A 27,453-nucleotide genomic window follows, 5' to 3' on the forward strand; every position below is an offset into this window, starting at 1 on the left:
TGATAACTGATAGAGTCGTCTGAAATTGGAGGTTTTATCCAGGCCTTGGCAGGGGAGATAAAGCCAGGAAGGATGGCAAAGCCAATAAATGACAGTGTCAAACCTTAAAATGATTCTGACAGAATGGAACACTGGACCAGAGCCATGTAGATAAATGTAATTGGAATATGTAAAAAGCACATCAAAATGTTCTTTTTTTATTGAAGGAAATATAAAATGTTCTACTTTTTGACTTCTTAAATTAAAAAGAAATATAAAATTACATATTTTAGAGTACAGCAAATAACGCTGTAAATCAATGCTAATTATGGCTAGTGAAAGGAACGACAGAAGGAGAGAAGATCAGGAAAGGGAATGAAAGCAAAACCCAAAGTAATAAAGAAATAGAGTCAAGGGTGGAACAGAAGAGAAGTGAGGCCCCAGTTCAGGATCAATCTGTAGATACTAAGATGCTAAGATGCTCTGCGCAACTGGACGTAGTCATAACGAGTCAGATGACATTGAAACCCACTCTGTGCCAGGCACTGTGTTGTGTGTGTTATGTAAATTTATCCTCTCAGGAATTTTATCTAAGGTAAGATCTATTATTATCATTGTTTCTCACACACAAAAACTGAAGCACAGAGAAGCTGAATACGTTTCCCAAGACCACACAGCTAAAACAAAGAAGCAGGACCTGACCTGGGTGGCTAGCGTTCAGGGCCCTTTGGTGCTGCCCCACTGTGGTGACTGATCAGTTTCTACTGATTGAAAGTCTGGCATAAAAATAAGGAAAGTCATTACCTCATGTAACTGTGTCCAGAGGTAGGGTGGGATCCAGGTGTAGTAGGATTATCAGCTCAAAGATGTCATCACAGGTACAAGAGCTTCCCATTCCTGGGAGATACTGTTCTCAGCATCTGGTTTCATCCTAAGGCTGGATCTGCTCATAGTTCCAAGATGGCAGCCAACAGTGTGGAGGCTTTGTGCTTGTTCTTCTGTGCTAGCAATGGAGAGTTGTCATCCCAAACATGGACTATCCTGAAATATAGATTCTTTAATTCAGTTTTCTGGTAACACTTTAAGCAAATGACAATTCTTGGACAATAAGTGTCATCCACGGAAATGTTACAAGTTACCTGTGACAGGTTACTCAGCCCTTAACCCTGGAATCAAGGATGGGGTCACCTAATCAGGATTTTGTGGTACCCAGGACAAATGGGCTCCACTATCATTTGTGATTCGCTCTCTCGTTTCTTCTAAAGCAAATCAAGTCTCCTCATTTGTGTGAATCCTGGCCCAATAACAAAGACGGAGAAAATCATAAAATATTCTTTGGGTATAAACCAACAAATGTCCCTTCCCTACTCTTCAACAGCCTTCCTAACTGTCTGAGGAAGCATAGGGGGTGGCACTTTGGGGCAGTAACCCTCATGCTTTCCTTTGACTAAAAATGACCTTCTGTAAGGAGTGACCAGCCTACAGTGGTGTAGTAGCAGGTGCTTTAGGAGGAGGGAGGTGGCTGGCATCTATTGATTGTCTAGATGCCTAGAATGATGTGTCATGCTTTATTGATTTATTTTAACAATTACAAGGAGATAATACGATCCCCACTTTGTAGATGAGAGAGCCAAGGCCCAGAACTGTTGTGCAATTTGCTCAATGTCATTTAGCTTGTCAGGTGGCAGAGGTGAATTTCCAACTCAAGTCTATCGGATTCTATATCCCAAGTTCTTTATACCACACCATGCTGGCCCCATCCAGGATTGTTTCCATTTGCTTAAATTATTAGCAGTGAAATTTCTTTTTTAAAATTTTTTATTGGGGAAGGGGAACAGGATTTTATTGGGGAACAGTGTGCATCTCCTGGACTTTTCCCAAGTCAAGTTGTTGTCCTTTCAATATTAGTTGTGGAGGGTGCAACTCAGCTCCAGGTCCAGTTGCCGTTGTTAAGCAGTGAACTTTTTAACAGGTTTCTTGGCTACTTCTCATCTGCCCTCTGGCCTGGGTTAGTTGTGACAATTACTCTCAGCTTGTAACAGATTTTATTTTTAAAAATTGTATTTATTGAACACTTACTCTGTGCCAAGAACTTTGCTCAATGTTCTATGTGTACAATCACAGTGTATTCTACCAATAAGCCTGTGATGCAGTCTATTATGGAGAATGCTTTTAGTTGCTAGTGATAGAATCCCAAATTCATCATGTGCCAATGGCCACATCCACAATTCTTTTCCAGTTATGACTCTGTCTAGAATTAATTGCAGGTATCTTGATTTTATCTGGCTTCAATGGGAAAACATTGTACATCTCTTTTCCTTGAGCCATTTTGTCCAATTTAAAAGATTTATTTGGTGTCACCTTAATCAATTCAGAGGTTTTAGTAGAGGGACCATACATTCCATTGGTCCTTGCCGCACGGCTGAATTTTAACCAGGCTTTGTCACTTAAAGACCTAAGTTTTATCTTTTATTATTTGGAAATCAGAATCAATTACATCCTCTAGTCCTCTGAGTCCTCAAATTTCTGGACATTTCTACTCTGTATGACAGCTCCAAAATAGACAATTCTTTCCTAAACTCAGCCTTCTCTTACAGGACCTCATTATGTACAGACCATACCACCTCGGGCAACTGAACAACATACTGTTTCATAACCTCTTTGCCTAAAAACGCAAGCTCAAGCTCAGTCCCTATCTCCCCAGTGAGCAAAGGTAAAAGTTTTACAAAATGCATCACCACTAGATACCATGGGTTGCCACTTTTCCATCCTTCGATAACATATTTTTTGCTTCCCACTCCCAAGCCCCCGAGTTAAGGCCTTATCATTTAAGTTTTCTGTTATGGCAGCACCTCAATTATAAGTCCCAATTGCTGTATCAATCAACTTAGCCTAAGTAATGCTGGAGTAACAACAAACAAGCCCCACATCTTTCCAACAGGAAAGAGTTTTTTCTTATGTCCATGGCCTTTATAGGTTGGCTGGGATTTTGCTTCATGTTCCCTTTAGTCAAGGACTCAGATTGAAGATGCCGACACTATCTGGGACATGCCAGCTTGTGGCAAAAGGAAAAAAAAAACGATCTGGGCACATTTGCTTCTGCTTAGAAATGGCACATGCACTTCCAGTCACATCCCATTGACCACAGTCAGTCACATGGTCAAGCCTGACTTCGATGGGTGAAAAATCTCCTCTTCCTACAGGGAAGGGAAGCATAGAGACCCACAGTGAAGGCAGCAGATATTTTGAGCAAATAATACAATGTAGTTGTGTGCTGATAAAGGTTTAATAACTGCCTCTTGGGGAATAAATGTCCTGATACGTAGCATTTGCCAATTTCCATGGTGTAAATACTCCCACAATGGCCAATTGCAAGGCAGCAGTCAGATGTCATGGAATGCAGAATTAAGCAGAGATGTGTGCAGTCAGCTCTTGGGAGCCAGTGTGAGCAGGCCACAGCACAGCACTGAATTCATCCCATTTTAAATCAATCACTGAACATAAATTGAGTGATACCTGTTCCACGATGTGAATATGAAATCTTGCTGTGGACTACGGAAGGAAGAATATGATTAGGTTTGACTCAGCATCAACCTGCCTTAAGCCTAAACCAGGATTGGCAGAAGGGATGAGGAGGACTTAGGCAACTCAAAATTAAGTCTTCACATTATTTGCTATTCCTGTATTAACTGGCAAATTCAAGTGGAGTATAAGAATGTGAGATTGAAATAAAAATCATCTTTGCCTCTATAAATAAGATTCAGCCCCAGGTCCCTCCTTTGCAGAAATTCTTATTAAAGACTTGGCTCTCCTCCAAGAAAAATAAGGTAGAGCTCATTTAAAACCCTTTAATTCCCAATTATTCACAAAGGGAGTTGCTTGATAAGTATACCTATTTTTTAATACGTTTACCGTATTAACTTTTTTCCCACTAAAAAGTTTGCTTAAAATATTCACAGTCATGGAATTGGCGCTTACATATGCTAAATCTTAAGCTATTTTTCTTTTCAAAGAACACTCTTTAAGCACACTACATCGCTGCTGTAGTGACACTGAGCAACTTGCTTACGTCCCCTAAATCTGTTTCCTCATCTATAGATTGGGATGACACTTCTTTATTGCTTGCTACTCCTTATAACCTTGAAAGGCTGTTATGAGCTTAAATATCTGGCCTATATGAAGCATCTAGAAGAGTACCCGGGACATGGTAGTTACTCAATAAATACTCATTGTCCTGCATTACTGAGGATGCCAACAAGAACTTTGACGATTATTTTGGAGACATAGGACTAGAGGGTTTGCCTTACTACATAAAATAGTGCAGGGCTTTATTCAGTAGCCTCAGATTACAGGGCAGGAATAATTTGGCTGTTGATTTTGAGAACATCTGACAGGAATGAGTTCTGCAGCTACCCTGGAAGCATGGATGTTATTGTAATTTAACAAAACTCACCTCTCTCGTTGTTAATGCATTACGGCTATTAGCCTCTAGCTTGGTCTAAATTGTCAGTCCAACAGACTGAATGGTTTGCCCCAGGGCAAAATCTTAGCCTGCAGGGAATGGACCCTGAACCCCATCCTCAGGGAGAATGGAAAGCTCACTCAACGATGCTGCAGTCCCTCACACTGATTATCACATAAAATATCAAGAGGAAATTCCATCTCTACAGGAGCTGGAGGGTCATTCAAACATAGATGCCTGGCATAACACTGCATGCCACATGAAGTCATAGGACAAACATCACAGAGAGACTGTGATGGCAGGAAAAAACAGCCCACCACCTTCCTGGGGACCACTCATTCCTTCTTCCTGAGGTCCTGAGAATAAAGATTATTTCAGACTTCTTTAAGCTTCTTAACTTAAAATGTAATGATGAAGAAGACACTGATGCTGATAATAGTAAAAATGGTGAAAGCTGCTTGACTCTGTATCCTACTATTTTGTAGGGGGTGTGTGTGTGTGTGTGTGTGTGTGTGTGGAGAGAGAGAGAGAGAGAGAGAGAGAGAGAGAGAGAGAGAGAGAGGCCATGTATGTATGTACGCATGTATGTATTCGTTCCTCCTGGGTGGCTTTTCCTCTTTTTTTTTTTGAACTGATGATCAGCTTCTGGAAGTGCACACAATTTTCCAGTAATGACAGTGACTTACTATGTGTATAGTATGGCCATCGAAGACTTGGAAGCAATATAATAAAAATTACTAGAAGCAGAGGCTCACTTAATTTGGTGTTGCAAAATTAAGAATTTAACCCTACTTGTGTGAGCAGCTCCACAAATATGGGGTGAAGATATGGTCATATTATTTACTTTTCCAGTTAATCCACTGAGTAAAGCTTGCTTCTATGACGAAGAACCTCCCACATTTTCATTTATTTCTTGCCCATATAATAGGCCAAATCAAATGTGTCTACACGGAGATCAGCTTTCCTCCACAGAGTGATCCAGGGATCCAAGCCTAATTATACTCTTCCTGGGCAATGGAGTCATAGACACGCTCTACTAAAGATGGCTTCCCCAGCACTCCCAGGAGACAGTTAAGGCAGCCAACTTAACTTTCTGGCAGATGTCTTGATAAAGCTAAGATGGCAAAAAAAAAGGGGGGTGTATATAAAAAGCTTTATATTCACTGGGGCTTCATGATATGTTGGATTGTTTGAAATGGATGAACCAGATGCCACCTCCAGGTTTTAGCGGATAAGTGTCTATCAAATCTTTAGATCAAACTTTGTACAATAAAATTCACTTAAGTTTTTCAGATGATAACTGGTAAGAATTCAATAAGTATTGATTTGTATTATCAAAGGTATAATCAGGATGATGTAAATTGCCGAAGTAGACAGAGATTTGCCTTGTACATGTCACTCAGGACTGCTACATATGTTCATGCACGGTGACCGGTCTGGCTAACCAGGTGGCTGTCACTTTTCCACCTGCTCTTCATTCACCACCTCCCTCTACAAGTTTCCATTCTGGTCAGAGATGTTGATCTTCCCAATAGGAGAGAGTGCCTTCCAGTCAAGGGTGTGCTTGTAACTCTGCTGGAGTCCCCACCCAGACTCCAGGTGCCTCTCACTAACCCTGGAGCAAAGGAGTCCCTCAAGAAGAGAACTAAACGTTCTTCACCTCTCCCTTATGAGGCACTTACACATGGCCTTTTTTTTTTTTTTAACCCTGCTCTTAAAGAATTGCTTTTTAAATGCCAAGATTCACCTTAGCACTTCATGAACTGACAATGTCACTAATTCAAAAACGTTTTCATTTTCTAGCTTCCAGAAAGGTGTCAGCTGGGTCCTTCATATCACAAAGGCCAACTGTAAACATCCTATCCGTACATGCCAAACTTTTGTACTCTAAAACTAAGTAATCTTCATTTCAGTTATAGAAACATAATTCTGAAAAAAAAAAAAAAAAAAAAAAAAAACCACCCCTCCATTTAGCCTGACTTGTGCACATTCACTGTGTACAATGCAATCGTATTTCTTCCTGTTGAAGCAAAGGGGGCACTGATATCTCGCGGATAAAAGGTCGGAGCCTATGGTCATGACACAACAGGAGGAGAAGAGGAAATGAAAGTCACCATCACATCAGCAGTAGGAGCATACCTTCCATCATAATCTAATGCCAAATTAGGTGAACTTGTAATCATATCTTTGGCCAACAACTCTAAGTGTGACCTTGGCCCCGTCAGTCAGTCCCCTTCTTAAGCTTTGGTTTCCTTACCAATGCCTACAGCATAGGGTTGATGGGGGATAAACTGAGTTAATGAATGGAAAGTATTAAGTTCCTGATATGTGGTAGGTTTTTCAGACCTCGTTAATACCCTTTCATTCATTTGTTGTGATTGGAAGTAACTACTTATTACTGGCGTAATACTGGGTATGGCTTTGTGAGAATCCATGAAATGTAATAGCTTTTTTCCTTCATGGAGCTTTCAATACATTAATTCATTTGATAAACAATTACTGAGTGTCCAATTTGTGCTGGGCACTCTGGTAGGTGTTAGTTACAAACATGAAAAAAATAAGCCAAGCCTCTGCCCTCAAGTAGCTCACATTCCAGCTGAAACACGTAAACACATACTGTATATTTACAACATGGAATAAAAGCTACACCAGAGGTAAGTAGCATGAATGTTCTCACAGACCTAGAAAGCACAGAAGAGAGAGGAGAGAGGGCCTGAGCAGAGAATTCTAGGTAGGTGAGCTTGCGTGCACAGAGAACATGATATGCATGAGGTTTCTGCAAGTTCTCAACATCCAGGGAACAAAACAGTTCTTGCAAAAGTAGTGGGAGACATGGCTGAAGATATTAGTTGAGGATGAAGTATCACAAGCCATTGAAGAAGTTTGGTTTATTTCCCCTAAGAGGCAAGGAGAAGCCATGGAAGACTTTTAAGCTGTTTGGAGGAGAGGTGCTCCATTTTCTGCCTTGCAGAAAAGCCCCTCCGGAGTCTGGGGTATGGTGGAAGTTGGGCTGGACTGGCCCAAGGCAAGATGGCTACCACCACCACTTAGGGAAAAGGCTGTATGGGATTCAAAGACTGACGGAATGGAGATGGGGCAAACTGAGAATGACTCACGCTACTGGGTATCTGGCACTGCCATTACCATGGTCAAGAATAAGAGGACTAGGTTTAGTAAGGATTTACACACACACCTAGGGAGTTAAATAGCACATCAAAAGAACAATACTACATATGAGAACACCACTGACTCTAGATTATTGTGCCTCATGAGACAAAGGAACAAGTGCTACCAGTTCAGAGGAAGCAAACGCTGCTGGATCTTTTTCAGACTCTTCTTTGCATAATCCCCCCCGCCCCCCCCACCAGTCCTGGGAGTAATTTGCCTACTATCTCATCCTGAACACCGGAAAATCTCATTCTAGGTCCCCAGCAGCAGTTATAAAGAAATGACTACCTCTTCTCCAGTGGATCTCCTACTTCTGGCTCTGTTCAGTATCTCGGGTTACTGCCAACACGTCTATTTTATTTTGTTTTATTTTTTTCATTGTATGAGTGTGACCATGAAATTTCTAGTGCATCTTCGAGTAGTCCAAGATTTATGGGGTACTCATATAACTTCCCAGGTAAATCTTTGGTGCTGAGATATAAATATAAACATGGTAAAGTCTGCCCCTAACAATTTTATGAAATAGGCAAGGAGCCATTTAGCCATTGAAGAGCTGTTGTTCAGTAGTGTTGTGGTACTGAAGAAGGTGCTGGAAATGCAAAGTGGAACTAGACATGATTCCTGCTACTAAAGAGTTTTATAGTCTGGAGAAGGCAAATAAATCAGGCCTTAAAGGAATGGGTAACAAGTGATATATTAGACCTTTAAGATGCTACAGGAGCAAGGAACAGGAACAGCCAACCTATACCAGGACGTGCAGAGCAGCTTTCTGCAGGTGACGTGCATAAATCACAGAACACAAATTCTACTTAGGAACAGTGGCCCAAGCAAGGTATATACCCAGCACTCTGGACAAGGGACTATTTCACTGCAACTGAGTAGATCCAGCCAGGCTTTTTGGAAGACACTACATGTTAGGTGGACCTTGGAAGGGTCAAGCGACTGAATACCTTGAAAGAAGGTAGGAAACGTAAGGGCACATTTGAGGAACTGAGTGAAGTCCTTTACCAAGATCAGGTGTAGGTTTAGGGCTACAAAATAAGCAAACAGACACATAGTACTTTTTAAAAAGTTAACTCTTAACTCTAAGTCTAAACAGTACTACAACATTCACGAAATGTTGGGAGGCAGTCAGTGATTCAGAGCTAAGCTAAAGGAAAGCGCTCTAAGCACAGGTCTGAGGAATGATAATGTCACCAGTGTGTCTGAATCCAAAGGTACCTGCACAGCCTGGAGGTCACAGGCTCCTTCTGGAAGGGCATTGTTACCCACGTGGTGGACGCTGGGTAAAATGTTGTTTGACTGAGTTAATCTTTCCTCAGTAGCTAGAAATCATACCGGACCTGGAGCTCCTTGTCAAGTTATAACTTGAAACAAAACTTAAGAAACCTAGGTGCCCCGAAGGAACTTAGAAAAGCACCATTCTGTTCCTTGTTCAGGTGCAAAGTGAGAAGCCAAGTGAACCACCCTCCACAAGTTGCACCAAGGCTGTCCAGCCCTGATCACCAAAGTTCTCACTAAACTTCTGCGGCGATGGGAAGTGGGTGGGTGAGGACTAAGAAAAGATGCACCGATAGCAGCATATGCTCGCTAAGGTTTTCCTGGATTCCTTCCCTCTCCCTAAGGAGAGAGCAGGTAGCACAGAGGACGGAACCTGAGGTCCGGGTCTCTGCCATACCCCACACTGAACAAGTCATTGAGTCTTTTAATCTGCGTCCTGCGTCCCCATTTATAAAATAAGGACGTTGTGGGCTCCACGTTATTAACTACGGGTTTATTTAGGGTTTACCATGTGTCAGGTGAGGCGTTTTCCACCTTCTTTCAATCCTCACAACCCCCATCAATGTTACTAATCCTACTTTACTGCAGACATTCAGTGGAGTGCTTAAGTGACATGTGCAAGGTCACAAAGCATTAGTGGGGGGGACCGTGCAACGCGAGGCTGCCTGACTGCGCGGTCGGTCCCAGTCTACCTACCCGCCCTCCCCCTCCTCCGCTCCCTCCTCCTCCCTAAACTCCCGGGCAACGCACCCCTTTCACCACCTAGCATCCTGCTCAGTCTCTCAGGAAAGGCTTTCGCTCTGCCCTGGGAAATTTTTCACGCAGCTCGCGCCCCACGCACGGGGCTTCTCTTTTTAAGACTGGTCCACTTTAGGGAAGCAATGAGGAGGCCCAAACGACCTCCCAACCCCCCTCCCAGCGCGCTGGGCGCACGCGCTCCCAGCGTGCGTGCGTGCGTGCGTGCGAATGAGCACGTGAGGCCCCGGAACGTGCACAGGGGGCGGGGCAGGAAATGGGAGGCGAGGGGAGGGGCGGCCGTTGCCATGACAGTGACGTCAGGCGTCAGAGAGCAAACCCGGCCCTTTCCCCACGCGCGCGCGCGCGCACACACACAGACATGCACACGCGCGCGCACCGCGGCTCTCCCTCAGACACACTAGAGGGAAAGGTCAAACTAAAGGCGAGGGAGCGGGGAGGCTGGAGGAGCCGCCGCCGCGCGCCATGACGGACGCGGCCGAGGCTCCTTTCTCTCCGCCAACGCCGCCGAGACGCTGCTCTCGCCGCGCCCCCTGCACCCACCCTGTGTCCCCTCTCCCTGTGCCCCTTCTCCCTGACGCTCGCGCGTTCACGCGTCCCCTTCCCCTCCACCCCCCGGCGCTCCTGGCGCGCGTCGGACGCGGGGCACGCGCTGGCCGGGAGCGGGAGCGGGCGCCAGAGGGTGGGGGCCGAGGCGGACCGGCGAGCGGCCTCCTCGCGCGACCCCCGACCCCGTCGCCCAGCCCCTCGGCGGGAGCCCGTCAGGTGAGTGCGGTCGGTGGGGAAAGGATGTCAGACGAAGAGGGGACCGAAGAGCTCAGCCCCCCGCCTGACCCCTTCCGGGGGCGCACTGACAGGCGCTCGGGACCCGGCCTCTGGGGGGCGTCGTGGGGTCAGCCTGTCGCGGGGCCTATTTTGGCGTCCCTGCCCCTGGGGGTTGGGCCCCCGAGTGGTGGAGTCTTGGGACGGGGACAGTGCGGCCGCCGGGCGGGAGTTGGCAGGGTGGCCCAGGCGTGGGACAGGCGACGGGAGGCAGGTGGGCCCCTCTCCGGGGTGCGGGGAGGGAACGAGGGGCCGGACAAGGTGCGCGCGGGGGCCCCAGGAAGCTTTCAGGAAATGTTGGTTGGGCAGTTAGGAGAAACTCTGCCCTTGGAACCGGCGCCCTGCTTTTGCCCCGGCCAGCGAAAGTGGCGAATTTTACAGCAGAACTCGGGGAGCAGGCAGGACAGAACGGAAGGGAGAGAGACCAGGGGGACCCGCCTGGATGGGGACCAGACATGAACGAATCCGCCTGTGGGTAGCACCAGGGCACGATGTGTGGACGTTGCCATGCCAATGTTTGATGTTTGTTGCTTATGGTTATTTTTGGACTAAATGATTACCCAAAAAAAAAAAAAAAAGTTACTTGGAAGAGAGGGAACGGCTTGAATGGTCTTAAGTCCTTCCCTGTTTATGCAGGAAATGGGTTAATCTTTCACACCACCACCCCCAACTGAACCTATGCCCAGTGGACTTTAAAAATAATAAATACAAAACTCTAAAGCCCTGAAACAAGGTAATGTTTGTCTGATGAGTTTCAGGTGTCAGGCTCTGTGTTCCCTGGGAGAAAAACAGAAGGGCAGAGAAGTACTTGATAGGCTGTAGCAGTCGCCTTTTTGTCATAAGCTTTGAAGCCCATCAAAGGGGAATTTCGTTATAACTGCCAGGGTTAAATAATCGTATTGACCCAGTGCCACCCACCAATCAGGAGCTTCCCTGAAAGTAACTTGGAAGAAAGCTACCAGCCCAGTACTCTGCCGGTTGTGACTAACCAGTGCTTCTGCTGGTTTATTTTTTACTCTTTAATTTCCCACTATTATAGTGCATGCTACCTATTAACCAAACGTTAGCATGAATTATCCCTAGTTAACTATTCTCCACTGAGTCACTTTTAAATGACCAAGTGCTAGCTCTGACGTGTGTTTTTTTCATACTTGAAAGTTAGGTGGAAATTTCAAATAGTTCCAAATTGATAAGTTTGTTTTGTTTTGTTTTGTTTTTTAAGTATAAGTCTAGCTTAGACAGATTATATCAAGTGGGTAATCTGTTTTAAAATTTAAATCTCATTCAAGAAAATGTCTGGTTTGTGAAAGGTGCACAGATTGTGACAGCTGAGGAAATGCCTGAAGGAGCCTTTGGTGAAGGATAAGAGAACAGCCAGGACACCCTACCTGGTGAATTTGATATTAACTGGTAGGTTCAGCATATACAAACTTATTCCTTACCTAAGCCTTTCTGATAGTTTCTAGTATTGCTTCTGTTGATTATGGATCTTTGCTTATTTGTCATTTTCAAAAAGTTCTGTCAACAGAGAACCCTCATTTTGAAATCGAGTCGTTGCGGCATGTAGCCAGGGCACTAAAGATTTTTTACAAGACATAAGGGAGGATTATTCAGTTCCGGGTCTTGTTAATTCTTTATGTGCAGCAATTTTTGTATCTGGTTCTGTGCGTGATGCTCCTTTTACATCTTGCTCCTATTGGCTATTGCTGACATGTGTCTATACACAATCCTGTGATGGGGTACTTGAATGTTACAACCTAAACATCATTTCCTGTAATAGATAAATACATTTTTATTTATTTTCTTCTCCAGTTTTAAAGGGAACCCTAGAATTGGGCAAATCAGCACTTACTCAGCATATCCCCCTCCTGTAGGTCTCATTGACCTTGGTGGCATCCTGGAGGTCATGTGTTCATGGACATAAACAGTTCTTGTTTCCTCCAGGTGATAAAGGCCCATGGGAAAGTGATCTGACATATGCATATCTTGATTGATTTTTTTTAATTTTTGTTGGACATTTATTGTGATCATCGTCAAAAAGAATTCATTGACCTCTTTCTGGGAATACATACATTTCTATTTTACATTAAAAAAATAATCACTTAATTTTTTTTTCAACTTTTCTAGTATTGCTTGTATATTCTACCACAGATGAACAGCTGTTATTTTGGGTGACATTTTTAAAACTTGGGAAATAGGCAGAAGGACTGTAATGCTGGGATGAATTTGGCCTATGAAAGCAGCTGTGCTCACTTTAAGAAATTTGATATTTTCAAGTACAAGATTACCAAACAAATTAAATAGTGGTTAGTTATGTTATATGACAATTCTATATTTTACAAAAAGGGTTCACTAAAAGGTGCCTTCAAATAATGAATGCCTTTTTTATGGAACTTATAAAATGTGATTTGATTTATGAAAAATCAATCGGCATACAACAATTTAGGAACGGATTTTTTAGCTTAATGCAAGATTTATTAGTGTGTTCCGTGAATTATCTCTTTTCCAAAATTGTTTTGAGGCAAAGTTATTCTTTAAAGGCTTCTTAAATTCGGAGTTGTGTCACTGATGTGCTGCCTACTAATGTTTTAACTGAATGGAAAATTTGTCATCTGATTTGTGCTGTACCATTTAAGGAGAACATTGAAACCTAATTAAAATGGCAAAATTTTATGGTCAGGTTTGTCTGGAACCCCATCCAAGGTAGTTCAGTTACTGAGGTATCAAAAGCACCTTGTTATAAGATACTCCAACTAGAACAGCAGTCCTACAGCAAAGACCACCAGTGGTTATACCCAGACTTCAGCAAAATCAAAATAAATAAGTTGGTCTGAAGTCCACATGCAATGAAAACCATTACTTTGAATATTTCTCTGGGTACAAATTGTTATCCAGAATTAAAGGCTTGATTTTTCAAAGCTGCAGTTCTGTTTGGGCCAATTGTGAACATTTCTATTTTGATAAAAGAAAAACTACATACACTCTAAACTTTCAAGACATTTTTTTTTTTTCTTTTTGTTAGTGTAATTGAGTTTATTTGGAATCACAGAAGATACTGAATAAAGTACTTGGGGAGTTTTCATTCTGAAATCATTTTGCTTTGGTGATGTAAAAAAGAAAAAGGAAAGTGAGTTAATATGAGTAGAACTCACTTATGGATTAGTTCAGACTTACATTGGGATAAAGGAGAAAGGGAGGAACTAGACACAGACTTTATTAAGGGTAATTAATCAAATTTGCTTTATACTCTTCATACCTGGCTTCGTAAGAATGATACTCCTTCTCTCCCCACTTTGAGAGAAGTCTTCTTAGAGAAGAGATTTAAAGGATAAGAGCTAAGATGCAGGCATATTAGTGTTCAAAGTATCTTTTGAGAGCCTTAATAGTTTTTTGTTTCATTTTTATGCATTAGACAGAAAGGAAGAAATTATTTTCATGCTGACTATGGGTTGAAAGCTCAACTTTGGCATAATGGACACAGTTTTATTCCCTTTAGTGTAATTGAATATTATAAAAATGGAGGGAAGAGCTTGACTGATGCCACTGATTTTTAGTACAGGCTCTTAATTCCTCTATTGAACAAATGAGTAAAAATGATGATTGAAAAAGTGATATTAAGAGAAATAATTTAATTTTGTTTTAAACCTCAAGAGACTGTCTCAAAGGATTGCTAATTTTAGAGTATGGTGAGGTAAATAAGTTTATTACTTGGATTTATATTAATGAGGGCATGTAATTAAAAAAATTAAGTGCATGCAAAACAAAATAGACTACTGAATTTTAAAAATATTCGTGCCAACATCTGTGAGAATAGAGGTAATGATTAGAAATTTTAATTGGAACTTAAGTCTGATTTTGATTTATGTTCTCAATTTCATTATTTAACCCAATGTCACTTTAAAAATGTCACTTAATTTTTCTGTTCCCGGTTTTGTTTTCCATAAAATGCAGTCAGTAGTGCAACATACTTTATTTAAATTGGGTTTTCAAATAATATTTGCTAGACTTATTAAGCATAAACTATTACCTAATACTAACATGTATGTGTATACCCACTATGTAGGATTTTAAAACGTTTAGACTTTGCAATCTACAGAAATGTGGGCAAAAGTTTTAAAAATAAGAAAGGCTGAGTTCAGAGTTTTAGTCATAGATGATCCTATAAATTGCATTTCCCTCATTCTTCTGAAAAGATTTTTTTTCACTATGACATATTTATATTTTCGAGACTTCAGTCATGCTAGTTTTTAATGTTGGGTGATCTTACCTAGAACATCACTAGAAAGCTCAGAATTATAAAAACTATCCTCTTTATTTTTCCCAGCTGTTCCATCTTGGAGATTGTTTGAATTTGTTATTGAATGTGGCTTAACCAAAAGTTATTCTAAGTAGAAAGGTTATTACAATTTTCACAAACTAGGGGGAGATACAAAGTTATTTTAAGAGAATTTACGAACGTTTTGTATTACTCCAGGGGCAATTAAACACAATGTGTATAATTTGATATTTTTAACTTACTAGCATTTGTTCTGAGTTAATTTTGACTTTTGTTAAAAATCAACGTAATTGTTGTACATTCTCTTAAAAATATCTGTGTAATATTTTTCAAATAACTTGCCCTTAATTGGGCAAGAGATGGAAATTTTACTCTGAATCCTTCTAATGGAATATACCGTTGAATTGAATATACCATTAAATGTGTATAGTTAAATGTTTGATATTGGGTATTGTTTTGATTATTTTACATATGGTGATTTTTTGTGTATCTATGTAGGATTTGTATTAATTTGTAGGATTACTTTATAAAAACTTTTCCTTTAAAAAAAGTTCTGTTATTCTTAATGATTATTTGGTAGTCCTCAGACTTTTATATTTGAAAGAAGTGGAAATGAATAATTTATTAAGGTCTTTCCCTAAAATGCACTAAGTTTGTTGGAACATGTGGTATAATTTTTCTATAATGTAGAGAGTTATCTTTGTCTCCCCCCAATTTATGGCAGAATAGTTGTCTATTTTGCAAATTTAGGGAGTACAGAGTATGTCCAGAAATGATCCATTGAATGCTAAGTGTTGAACTGAATTTACAATGTCATGTGGAAATGACGTTTTCCTTTATAATGACATTTATGTTGTTTCTGTTAAGTACCATTTCTTAAACATGAGTGTGAGTGAATATATTGTACATGTTGGTCAAATGATGTATTGAAGGGTTTAATTTATATCCTGTGCTTCTCTCTCTGTCAATAATTGGCATTTAGCCATATACCGAGAGAGAACTTTTAATGCATGATAGAGTGGCCCAGGGTGGTGGTTGTTTTTTTTTCCTAGTGTCTCATCTGATGGAGAAAAGTGAGATTGTTCTGTAACTCTTAATATGTGTTAAATATTGTTTTGAGAATTTGTTTTCAATTAATCTATTTTTAAAGGAGATGACACTTTAAAAATTCTTGAGAATGTTTCAGTGGTTATGTTCCCCAAAACTGTTAGTGCAAGGAGCAGGGGAGGGTAAACTTAGAGAGGGTTGTAGGAATTAGAGGAGATTGTATGAAGTGAATATAATTATTTTGGTATAAATGTTGAATTAATCATTATGTACCTTTTCTCTATGGTTGTAACGTTGCTTTTTTATTAGTGCTTCTCACTGTGAAGAGTCAAGAGTAGTAAATTGCCGGGAAAGGCACATGCATAACGTACTCAGTGTTACGTGTTACTGCTGGTAACGTATTAGAGGGCTGTGAGCAAGGTAAGCAGGTCCACACTGATGGTCCTTTTCATTCATCACATTTAGAACTCCAGATTTCACAGGGTGGGAGAACACATGCTCAAGTGATGGGGGGGTGGGGGGGTGAAGGATTTTCAGATACAAAGTTACTATTAAGAAAATTCAAGTATGCCAATCTTGAAAAATGTCATCCCACTTACATATCCTATATTTTCGAGCACTACCAGTTTTGAATATTCTGTGGCCATTTTTGTTCAACCATAAGCCCTAACTTTTAGGTTAGAAAATGTGGTCACTTAAATTATAGTTTAACCCATGCGTGGAAAACTTGATAATGTTTATCTTCCTTTTTCTGTATCACTACTTTGTGTCATTAATTTTGAAGGCCTAGTACTACTTTGTTTTATATACGCCTAGTTCAGTAATTGAAGAGAAGCTGTGAGAATGAATCCTTACCCCTGAGAAGTTAGAATCACATGGGGAGGAGCATGAATATGTAGAGCACAGTGGTGTAGATATGTTAATTTTTCTTTCTAAAGCTGTGGTTTTGAAAAGTTTTGTAAAGGGTTGTAGAGGAACTCATGCAGGTTCATTCCAATTCCAACCAGTGAGGTTTTACTTGGATCAATTTTAAGTGTGGAAGTTTGCATAAGATTTCATTTGAGATCAGGATTCTGTTGTTTAAAATAAAAAGTGTGATAGACATTGTTGTTAGAATATTTGATCTCATCACATCTGCTTAAATCCTTGTAATGGTTGGGTCTTTTTATGATGACTTATAAGACTTTTCTTTATCTAGCTCCAGCTTCATTCATCTCTTATCACTGTTTCCCTTGCTTTTCATGTATACCGTGCATTCTAGTTTTACTTAAATTGCTTGATATTCCCTAAGAGGAAAATGTTACGTCTCCATGCTTTTGTACACAGAACTGCCATCATTCATGTCATGCTAGGCCGAACTGTGTTCCCTTGGAACCTTGGTCATAGCTCCATAAAAGCACTTATTTCACTGTTGTGTAACCATGGCCTCCCTTGAGAGCAGAGACCATCTAATTTATCTTTGCATCTATACTACTTGGTGTTCATTAAGTATTCAAATGTCTGTTGAATAATTATATTTAGAATTTGAGAAGTAGTAGAATTACTTTAATGCACACTCATGTGAATAAAACAGATCTAGCCTGTGCAAAATATTTTAGTGACAGTGTCAGGCATTATGCTACATATAAAAGGCACCCATTGTACTTATCATGAAGTGATAACGCCAGAAGATATATTATATGGAAAGATTCGATTTGATCAGGTACTAGTGGCTTAAATGAAATGATGTATTGGATTCAGTCGTCTGATCTTAAAAGTTGGTTGTGAAAGCATTTTAATAATAATTCTATAGTATTGACTGCCCATGAAAAAATTTCTTCATATGTGATTAAAGCTAATAGACTAAAAAAGACATTCAAATGTCAAAGAACGTAATGTAGTGATACCCACCCATAAAGGTTAAAAGTTGGGTCCTGGAACTGTCTTGCCTGCGTTCATATCCCTACCCCTGAGAAGTTAGAATCACATGGGGAGGAGCATGAATATATAGAGCACAGTGGTGTAGATATGTTAATTTGTAGTTTAAATCATTCTGTGCTTCGTTTTTCTTATCTGCAAAACAAGGACATTATGGACCATACTACTTTATATGGCTCTGATGAAGGGTATGCGTGAGTAAATGTGTTTACAGCACTTAAAAGAATGCCCGACACACAGAAAACACTAAATACATGTTCAAGCTATCATTAATTTCTAGTGGCTTCTTATTTAATCAAATAAATGTTTATTGTGCATCATTTCCCTATTTAAAAATAATTGCTTTACATTTTTAGTTACGTACTATCTTTAAACTGGCAACTGTTTTGCCTCCTTCCTGAAGCCATCTCTCCTTCTCCCAGTGGAATATAGACTGTTTCTGTCAGGCAGGTTGACCTGGGAGATCTGAAACTGTGCTCTCCTGATTCTGCAGCAGAGCACGGTGTTCCCATGGCCTGTGCAGTTCTTGGTGGTGCCCACAAGGGAGCAGGGAGACAAATAGCAAGTACTGGAATCCAGTGACGAGTTAAACAAGCCTTAACCTGTTCCAGATTAAGTCCTACACTTCATGCTCCTCAGGAGAGGAGAGGTGTTCAGCTCTTTTTTTTTTTTTTTCCCTTTTTTACATTTTCCTTTACTTTTTTGGCTTGGAAGAATAGATTTTTGGAAATCTGATCAGAAAGGCACGTACACATTTCAGTCAATGAACCTGTTTTTTAAGCTCATCTTTTGTATATGTTCCTGAATGAGGGAAACAAGTAGGGTGTTAGTAGTCTGTGACAGTACAATGAAATTCTGTTAGATATGGTCATTTAGAATGCAAAGAAGAATTAAAAGGAAGGAGTTTTTATTACAAAATATTTTGTAAAGAGTATTTATTCATTTCTTATAACAAGTAATGCCCCGTGTCTCTTTATAGCCTACTTTGGTTTTCTCTTGTGTAACAATTAAAATATAATGAGAAGTTAGTACATAATTTTTAAAAAATATTTCATTAAAGGAGGGAATTTAACAAACAATTTTGAGTTTACTGTGTTGAGTGATTTGAACATGAGGGTCTGGGATGTAGAGATACGTCAGGGTTTTATCTTTATACTTAGGACTTACTACTGGGAGACCAGAGTGTGCAGAGAATTCATGAGGATTGAAAGCTAGAAATGAGAGTGGGAAAGTGCTGGATTTTGAATAGAGGAAGGAAACAAGACATTGGTGAGGGACCTTTTTTAAAATGCCGTGGGAAATTTGAATGCTTACAAGTTGATGGATACAGTAGTATTGTCTTGTACTTGGAACACTTAGTTTAATATTAGGGTTTTTTGCTCAAATGCCATTGTAGGCACTTGAAAATATTTTTTGCACCTCCTTGGAAATTGTAGGAGTTAGGTCATACTGGGCAAAACAACTTCTAAAATAAATACAGTTTTGATTAAGCCTATTTCCTCTGTACAAACCAAGACACTATGTCCATGTCTAATGTTATCTAGCTTGAAATTTCATTTCCCTTCAACAGCATGCCTTTCTGTGTTTGGTAGGCCAAACAACTTCTTGTTTTACTTCTTACGTCAGGTCTTGTTCCTTATTGTTGTTATTGTTAGTATTAATATTATTATTATTTCATCAGAAAAGAGAAATACTGTTTGTGCATTTTCAAATGCCTCCAAAATGTTTGCTTATATAGAGCAGTGAGTTAGGTTTGTACGACTCATAACCAAGTTCCTTCTCTTCAATAGCACTTTTTCCATGTTGTCATCTACCCTTCCTTCTTTTAGAAGGTTTCTAATTGTTAGAGATAACTCTCTTTGAACTAGATCTATTTCCCCTCTAACTTTCAGTTACTGGTCCTTGGCAATCTAGGGCTATGTGAAATATGTGACACTTAGTCTTCTGACACACACTAACTCTTAAAAAGTATTTGAGAGCGACTATTAAATCTTACTGAAGTCTTTTTGCTACCCTAAGGGAAAGAAGTCCTAATTCTCAAACCACATGCACATGACATGGTTTACAGACCTCCCTCCATCCACATCGCTCAACTCATGACAAAGTCTGTTTTGTCAGTATACCTCTTAAAATACAGTGGCTAGAACTGAACTGACTACTTCAGATGTGGTCAGACGATTGCCGAATACAATGAAGCTATTATCTGGATACTGTACTTCTATTAATGTAGCCTGAAATTTGCATTTCATTTTTTGGCAGCCACATTATCCTTTGATCATATTGAGCTTATGGTCAACTAAAACCTTGTTTTTCATGTGAACTGCTTTAAGTCTAATCTTTCTTATTCTTTACTTGCTAGTTGATGCTTTGAAAGTAAATGCAGAATATATATAGCCTTACTATAAAAGTTTAAATGAATTTATCTGTATCAAGTTTCATCCCATTTGACTAAAGGGAGATATGAGCTAACATTCGTGTAAGACAGCACAGTTTTCATGGTGCTTTCACATATATTTTAATTTAATCTTGACAACAACCATCGAAGAGTCAAAAGAGGAAAACAACTTTCCACTAAGTCAGGAATTGGCAGACAGTATTTTGTTGTAGGTTTTTTATTCCAGATCCCTTGCTCATCTTACCACAACGTGTGCACTTTGTAAGCATTAAGCTTGTCCTTTGCTGTCTGGGCAGCACCATGTAGCTGGTGCATTACTTTGGTAGTCATTGTTTGCCATATAAATAGTTACTGCCAGGTACTGCCCACTTTCTTTTGGGAAGGCACTGTGGGAAATTGTAGTATCGTTCACAATATTTGTTGCCTCTCTCTATCAGGGTCCTCTCTGTAGGAGGATTGTATTTCCTACTCTGTTGACATCAAATTTGAACACTTGGCTTTCCTGGACCAATAAAATGTTAGAGGAAGTGACAACGTCCCACCTTTGAACAGATGTTTTAAATTCCACCTTGTGGTTCTACCAGTGGCTCTTTTCCTTCTTTCACAGAACCAGCATGCTTTAGTCAAGGCTGGTCGCAGAATGATGGAGCCTAGCTGAAGCCAATCCAGGTAGACATTTTATGTAAGTGAGAAATAAATGCGTGTGTTGTAGGCACCATGGTTTTAGAGCCTTTTGGGCGCGATAGAGCCCAAAAAGAGTGTGAAACTGACAGCACTGAGGGTGTTACGTGAAGATAAGTAAGACGTAGGCCGTGTCCGCAAGGAGCTTGCAGTCTTGGTGGATGCGTTACATTTCCACCAGTTACTGGTAGTTGGGGAAGAGGAGGGTAGATGTATGAAAATGTCTTTGAATTTGAGGATCTTTCCCGACCTTTACTTCACCCCTAGGCTGAATTAGTCAGTATGTTTTAAATCCTGGGTCTGTGGTCCAGCTACTCACTGTCACAACTTCTTATCCAAAAATTGATAAGCATGTTTTCTATGTCCTTTTTTAAAACAAATGTTTAAGATAATGGGCTTCTACAGAATAGTCAGCGGAAACTCTTCATAAATCTATTACTCAGTATTCATGAGGTAACCTACGAGTCTGCCTGGTTGAACTATTTTGCCAGCATATCTAGAAAAATATTATGAGATCCTAGGACCTATGTGAATTTTATTTGTGAGTATTCATATTTCCCATTGCTGCTGCTGTGTGTATGTCTCACTCACTCTGCATGGCGTTTTTGGAGACACCCCAGGGTGGAATCATGCAAGGAATTTTCTTACCCTGAGACGCTAAGGAATACATGGCCATAGTTCAACGGAGCCCTTGAGACCTTTGAAATAATTTACATGTAAAGTTGTATGTAAATATACATTGTTTTGGGCTGTAGCTTTCGTCATATTATCAACGGGAATTATGAGTCCCCTGGAAGCTTACAACCCTGTTGTGAAGTGAGACTAGAAGAATGAGGGGCTGGAGAGCGCATGCGTAGGGGACAGGCGGCGCAAGAACCCAGAAAGAAACTGAGAAGGAGCCATGGGAGGGTCCAGGACCAGGAGCACATGTGATGGTGTAGAAGCCAGTTCCACGTTCATCAGGTTCTAAAAACTCTTCTAGAATTTTGCATGGATTCTGCATCCATTCTCAGGGTCCCTCTTTCTCATTCCTTGGAAATTATCGTATTTGCAGATACATTTAATGTCTTAGAATATGATTTTTCTTGATCTATAAATATGAATTTAAAGCAATTCCTTCTGCTTTTCCTGTCTCCTTCCTATCTTGGGCTTCAATTTCTTCCCCCCACCCCCTTAATTCATAATTACCCTTCCCAGATTAAGGAACATTCTTCTTGTTTAACAAAGCTGACTTAAGGGAGGAGTGAATCAGTTCTTTAGGTTATCTGCTGACAGTTGATTCCAAGTAAGGAAGCTGGCCTTTATTATTCTTGTTGAGAAGGCATTTTTAAGTCTTTGTAAATTTTTCCTTAACACTTCTGACAGATTTCTACTTCTTTTAAAAAAAACAGCTGTATTGAGATATAATTGTTATACACAGTAAACTGTACATATTGAAAATGTACAATATAAGCTTTGACATATGTGTATATCCGTAAAACCATTACCATAGTCAAGATACTGAATATATGTATAAACCCCCCCCACACACATACACAGTTTTCTCGTGTCTCCTGGCAATACCCCCGGCACCCCCACTTTATTCTCCAGGAGCCACTCTTTGTTTTCTTTACATTAGTTGGCACGTCCTAGAGTACACCTGAGTTGGGTGTGCTTGGCTCCTTAGTTCAGTGAAGTAGGCGTTATATTACCTTAGCTGTTTGGCCTTTCTTGTGCCCTTTTGCCTCCAGGCCATAGCCCTGGGCTAAACATGAGCGAATCTGAAGCCCCTCTGTGAAGCTGTATCTGAGCAATCTGTGTCTGACCAGCAAAACTTGTCTGGACAGCCCTCTCCTCCTGCCACTGGAGAGCCCCGAGACTTCAGTATCTACCCATGGCCACCTTGGTGGCAGCATGTCTTATTTTAAATAGAAACACATTTACACTAATTTTAAGAATAATCCATTCAGATTTTATTAATTCTTAATTTTTGAAAGATTCTTAAAGGAATCTGTAAAACGGGTGGTTTTTTTTGTTTGTTTATTTTGGCTCATTTGCCTTATATATATTTTTTGGGGTGTGGCCATTTCTAAGGAAACCATCACATGAAGTTCATTGTTGATGTTATAACATGTTCTGAATCTTAAAATAAGGCACCAAAATGCATTCAGAGAACAGGTAGATAAAGTAGCATGGCTATAATTATGGAGAAACAATAGTTTTTTTTAAGCCTCTCAAGAGCTTATAATTTTCTATATAACCCAAACATTATCCCTTGGGCAGGTATGTTTTATTCTTGCTCTTGATTCTGTGTTATAAAGTTTGGTTAGACAGTGAAGACATTAACTTTTTTCTGTCCCATACAGAGAATGTTCATATTTGTATTTTTTTGGTAAGACTCAATTCGAAACCGCTTAGCCTGCCTTAGTTTGAAGAATAACATCAATATCTTTTCTACAAGGAGTATCTTTGACATTATGTGTGTGTGTAAAATCAAAGCCCACAAATACGGCGTACATTGCTGAGAATATTAGATGATCAGTTCCAGATGACTATTATATTTGCAGAGTTTTAGATGACAACTGGTTTTGACAGTCTAATGTAGTAGGTGATCTGGCATTCTCCATCTCTTGGGTCATATGAGGATAAAATGATCCATTTCCTTGGTCTTATGAGGAAGGGAACTAGAATATGAGAAGAAGTATTTTCTGTGAAATGTGAATAAGCTACCCGTAGTGAATGTTTCAGCTTACGTAGAAGACCTCTGCAGTTCTACTAAATTGAACACTGTCATGTCTCTGAAGGTGTCTGCAATAATTGCTCAACCCTCTCATTTGACAGCAGCGGTATGTATCAGGTTGGTGCAAAAATAATTGCGGTTTAAAAGGTTAAAAATAACTGTACAACCTGCAATTACTTTTGCATCAACCTAATAGCACAGGTGAGAGCAGGCTGGAGCCAGGCTGCTGGGTCAGAGCCCAGGCCACCAGCTTCTGTGTGGCTCTAGGCACACTGCTTTCTGTCTCACGCTCCTCACTTACAAAAAGGGGATAATACTAGTACCTACCCAACAGGGCTATTGTGTGATTAAGTGAGTTAATGTATGTGATGCACTTGGAACGCTGCCTCAAACCTAGTAAATACCAGGTTAGTGTTAATTATTCCTATTATTGATGCACATTACAATACATTTCAAGTGGCTGGTTTTATTGGTGAAGTTTTCATAGAGAATTTGACATTTGAACTGGGTCTTGAAGGATAAAAAGGATTTATAAAAATGAAATTGCAGCTTTGTTCTCACAGCTTTTCCCATTTTCAAAGAGGAGGTAAGGAATCTTGTTTTCGTTGCTGCTTCCATTTATTACACTCTAGCTGTGTTCCTACCACTGAGCGCAGCATTTGATGAGCATGTACTATCTTATTCAGTCCTCACAGTAACCCTATGAGTTATTTTATTTTACAGATGGGACAGTAGCTTCGGGAAAATAAAATCACTCTCCCAAAGTCACCACCAGGTAGATGGTTCCTAGTGGCCCATCGTCCTTAAGCAGTAGCTTAGTCAGATCCCTTCTCCAGTTGGTACCTGCTCCCTCAGCTGTAGAGGAGAAGTAACACCTGCTCTCCTGCTAATCTCAACACTATGTTGTTACAAGGCTAAGATGAGAACCTAGGAAAACACTTTGAAGCCTTTGGTGCAAATGGCAATTAGTAATAGGGAGTAAAGAAGCCTCAAAGATCAGAAATGTGTTCTTTTCATCAGTCTATGAGAAGCCTGTTGCTACTTTATACAGTTTTCAGATGAATTGAGTTGATTGATTTAGACCTCGTTTTCTTTTCTTTTGTCTCTGCTGTGTCTTTTACATGAAGTATATCCAGAATAGTGGTGAGTGTTACTGAATGAATTGAGAATAAGAACAGAATGTTTTGGGGGTATCTGTTTGTTGCTTTTTTTTTGGTTTTCTTTTAATGTGGACGTTTTCTTCTCCGTTACCTGTTTTCCACTGGTTTGTGAATTCTTGGCTTCTGCCATGTTTTTCTCCCTGTCACCACTTGACGTTACCACCCTGCTACTACTGCTCCTGGAACTTACCCTTCCAGCTCCCCTGCCTATTTCAGAGTTCAGGGTCAGAATTGTGGCATGCCATTCCTGAGAGAGTCCCTAGGCACCACTGAATTTCAACAAATTAATAGATTTCTTTTAGAGTATGCAAAATCTAGGCCAATTGAGAATTTTACTTGATTTGGGTTTTTTTCCAACATGGTTATCTTACTAAGTTACAAAATGATGAGTCTTGTTAACTGTCTTCTTTTGTGTCCTAGTAAAATTTCCTAACCCCAGTAAGACTTCCTTATACTACTTTTAGGAGGTAATGTCTGCATTATGGGTTGTCACTTTGAAAGAGATATTTTTAGGTATCTAACTTGTTTTCAGCATTGTACTTGAGAGATCTGTGATATGACAGAATCTGTGGCAAAACGTGTCATGGCATACATTATGTGTGGATACTCATAAAATGCCTTTGACAGATTGAGTTGACAGACATTTCCAGTTGCTGCACGGTAGCACTGTTCCACCCAGCAGTTCAATGACAATCCATTTCTGTCTGGACAGCAGATTGTTTATATGTATGTAATGCATATTTTGCCTATTTTTATAAAAATTTGTAAATGGAAAAGTAAAGTGCTAACGCTAGTAGTAAGAAGGGTAACTTAAATACGTAATACGTCTGTGACAAAGATAGAAATCATTAACCATGCCAAAAATGGTAAATCTTTAGCCTCAGCGACACCCTTATTAGATTTGACCTGTTTGCTGTATATTTGATTATGAATAAAAGAACAAAATTAAAGAACACTTATGAAATATAGATTATATATTATAATTAAAGATTATGTCTAGGAAGTATTTGTAGTTATGTAAGGTATTTTATAATTGATTTTCTTATGTATACTTATTCAACTGCTATTCATTTAATTTTCAACTATTTTCAAGACTACATCATATACAAAGGAATAGCACTTGACAGAATTCCCTAATAACACTGAAGAAAAGAGTCCATGTATTATATGTGTGAGTTAAGTATAGAAGCTCTGATCAACCTTGAATAAAATTAAACTGAGAACAGAGAGGGAAGTTGTCTGAAGGAGAGAGTTTTAATACCTGGCTCATTGCAGCTCAGCACGCAGCGTCCTAGTCAGTCAAGTATCATGTGCCTATCTTGGCATGAAATCACTTTCTTTCCCCCTAATTTGAATCTGGAAATTTTCAATTGTAGAACAGCCTGAATAGTCTTTGTTGTAAATAGCCACTGAATTTATTTTTTTTTAAGTATTTGTCTTCAGAAACAATCAAGGTCATCTTGTATCCATAGAGACCACATGTACTTTCCTCATTATTTCCAGCATTATTTCTATAATGGGTAGAGTTATTTATAACATTTACACCAAAAAAATGTATTTCAGAAAGCAACCTTTAAATATTATCACAGGGTAAATAGCAGTGACTGAAATCCCTTACTCCATAGTTTCTCAAAAAATTGCTATTAGAAAATTGTGTATGTTGGTGTTTTTAGTAGTTACCGTATTGGGTTTATGTGTACATAACGGGGGTGCCAAAAAAATGCATACAAGTGGACAGTTGGGTCAACGTTGCTCAAACAGTAGTTCACCGTCATCAGAAGTGTCTGGACGCTGATAGGAACCACTTTGAGCACCTCTTGTAATTGCAGAAGTCAGACGTGACTTGTATTCATCTTTTGTTGTCGGTATATATTGAGTAGTACAATTAATACAGTTTTTTCCTTTCTTAAAATGTGTATACAATTTTTGGCACCCTCTGTGTATGCTCATGTATGTATGTTTGTGTGTTCATTTCTTGGAAATCACTGTGACTTAATAGTAGCTTTTAATTGTTTTAATAGTTACTTTTGTTTGTTTTTAAGGAACAGTAATTTATTAAAACAAATCTTGGTTTCAGTGGAGTGTAGATTTACTGTTTTTCGCCCAGTTGTCTTTCTGTCTTTCAGAAAAGTGGTGTGTGTGAAACCAAATGGTTTCAGTGTACCACTTTATACACAAAGCCAAGGTCACAAGTGTGTTCCTCTTATTATCTACTTTGCTTTGTTCATGTCCAAGCGCTGTGCATCCCTAACCTACATCAACTGTCAGTAGGGGAAGAAAATATTAGATTTCTACTCAGTATAGATTGACTGCCAGGAAAACCCACTATATTAGCAATCTAAACTAGGATATTTTTGTTAATGAGAGGAGTCACTTTTAATAACATGAGGGCAACAGGCATGAATTGGGGCTTTTTTGGGCAGATGAATGGCCCCTGTAATCATTAGGGTTGTCATTCCAGTGCATTGTTTATTATTTTGAAACTCTAGGTTTAAAGAGAGAAAAACTCATTTTTGCATGTATCAAATAGAAAAATGTATCTTCATGTAGGATAACTGGGTAATACTTTAATGCTGCATATCTGCCAAGATAAATGTATACTGTATATCTTCTTTTTAATTAGATTATTTAGGAACAATTATAATTGAACCACTTATTCTCTTGACAGTTACTGGCATTGACTTTATCATTTTTGTTCCAAGATGCCACAGATAACATGCAGCACCAAAGGATCTTTAAATCATTAGATAAAAATGGTGACTGGTAACATTTGTGTCTTTTCCTTCTATT

General features: G+C 39.6%; 1 protein-coding gene across 4 annotated transcripts in view; it reads left to right on the forward strand.

Moving 5' to 3' along the window:
* Positions 1-10,029: 10,029 nt before the first annotated feature.
* The window catches only part of ZFAT (zinc finger and AT-hook domain containing), a 213,275-nt gene continuing 195,851 nt past the window's right edge, over positions 10,030-27,453 (forward strand). For 3 of the 4 annotated variants that reach the window (XM_074316937.1, XM_074316938.1, XM_019724243.2), the window contains exons 1-2: positions 10,030-10,411; positions 11,779-11,878. The gene's annotated coding sequence lies outside the window, so the exon portion shown is untranslated. The remainder of the gene's footprint in view (positions 10,412-11,778; positions 11,879-27,453) is intronic. The other variant, XM_074316939.1, reaches the window with a different exon arrangement.

This window comes from Rhinolophus sinicus, linkage group LG12 (assembly GCF_036562045.2).
Source record: "Rhinolophus sinicus isolate RSC01 linkage group LG12, ASM3656204v1, whole genome shotgun sequence".
Taxonomy (NCBI): Eukaryota; Metazoa; Chordata; class Mammalia; order Chiroptera; family Rhinolophidae; genus Rhinolophus; species Rhinolophus sinicus.